Source organism: Echinops telfairi, unplaced genomic scaffold (genome assembly GCF_000313985.2).
Source record: "Echinops telfairi isolate 266 unplaced genomic scaffold, ASM31398v2 ScPeMD7_7421;HRSCAF=8459, whole genome shotgun sequence".
Taxonomy (NCBI): domain Eukaryota; kingdom Metazoa; phylum Chordata; class Mammalia; order Afrosoricida; family Tenrecidae; genus Echinops; species Echinops telfairi.
Window position 1 is genome coordinate 9,022,172 of NW_022111321.1, and position 1,864 is coordinate 9,024,035.

At 35.2% G+C, this 1,864-nt stretch overlaps 1 protein-coding gene across 1 annotated transcript in view; it reads left to right on the forward strand.

Annotated features, from left to right (window-relative positions):
* Positions 1 to 1,864, forward strand: part of CNTN5 (contactin 5) — a 1,071,081-nt gene that overhangs the window by 363,626 nt on the left and 705,591 nt on the right. The window lies entirely within an intron of this gene.

Here is a 1,864-nt window from a genome sequence, read left to right on the forward strand (position 1 = left end):
CCACTTTGCCAAATATGATGTCCTTTTCCAGACTGGTCTCTCGTGACAATATGTCCAATATGCCTCTAAGGGGCATTCTGGCTGTACTTCCTCTAAAACAGATCTGTTTGTCCTGTAAGCAGTTCATGGAATTTTCAATATCAGTCTCCAGGACCACAATTCAAATGCATCAGTTCAACAGTCTTCCTTATCCAATGTCCACATGCATCTGAGGTTATTGAAAATACCCTGGTTCGGGTAAAGCACACCTTACTCCCAAATAACATCCTTGCTTTTCCAGACTCTAAAGATGTCTTTTGTAGATGATTTACCTTATTCAGTCTCCAAATTCCACAGGCATATTAGCAATATGAAGTAAGATCTAGTCATTATATTTCTGGAACGTTTCCTGAGTATGTGTGTTCTATGGAAACTAAAATAACATCAAGCATAAAGTTTGATGCACTCATACATGTCTTCCATTAAAATCCTCTCCCCCCCCTCCCCGGTTATTGGGTATTTTAACACAAAATAAGAGAACTGTATCCAGAGCTTCCCAGATAGGGAATGGTATCCAAGAACTATTCAAGTCACACGGATAGTATTACTTTGGCAAGGCTAATATGATACTACTCAGTGTACTGGAAGACATTAAGACAAGAGTGCACCTTAAAGTCAAGGATGACAAGACACCGTCTGACACACTTTGGACATGTCAGGAGAGACCAGTCCCTGGAGAAGGACACCCTATTTGGTGAGGCAGAGGATCAGAGACAAATAGGAAGACCCTTTCCGAGATGGATTTCCATGGTGGCTGCGTGGATGGGCTCAGGTTCAGTGAAGATTGGGAGGTTGGTGCAGGACAGTTCAGGGTTTTACTTGTTCAGCAATAGACTAGTTTTTGCAAACCTGAAGTAGTTTGATAACCCATAGTCCTTGCCACACACTGTATAAAATTATCATAAAAAAGAATAAAAACCATTTTAAAGTACTTTTCTAGATGATTAAGTTGCTACTTGCTTAACTTCAAGCCTAGTAGTTCACATCGTATAGTGCATCTCAAAGGTCAAGAACAGAAGGCACACGTTGAATTTTCAAAATGCTCACTTAGCCATACTTTATGGCCTATAGCTCATCTTAATTGCTCAAGTTACATTATACTTACTTCATAGCATTCTTCATAGGGTTTTATGAAAATGAATACTACATTTAGGTAGGTAAGTGATAATTGATACTGCCAGGGACAGATTAGAGGGAACATAAGATTCTGATACCTTTATACATATGTGCATTTCTCAGAAAATGTATTTAGTTACTTGCACGAATCTTCATAATATGTCTTCATGTGGGATATTTTATTTCAAAAACATGAAAATAGAATTAGGTTCTGGTTCTGTCCTATGAATCTGATTTGTATTCTTAGTCTTTATTTACATTAATCCTGCGTTTTAAATTCAAAAGCATACACTGGGCTAACACCATTATGGAAATATAGTTTGACTAGTATGCTGGATACATGGATATTTTTAGGATTTCTAGGAACTAAAAGTTGGAATAAAGTAATTTATTATGATTTATTATTAAATGACTTATTAAATAAATCAACAGTGTACTAGGGTTGTAAAATATCCACTACCCTCTTTACTTGAGGAATCCACAAATCATAAAGATATATAAAAAGAAACAGAGAAGTTTTAATATGTAATAAATCCATTTAACAGAAAACTCTAATAGAAAATTATTTGTAAATATTTCTCAAACCATTTTAATTCAACTACAGAATATAAAATTTATTTGCACATAAATTATTTAAAACATTCTCTAATAGATGAGTAGGGATAAATAACTATGGGTGTAATTCTAATTCATACAGCCAAAAGCCAAA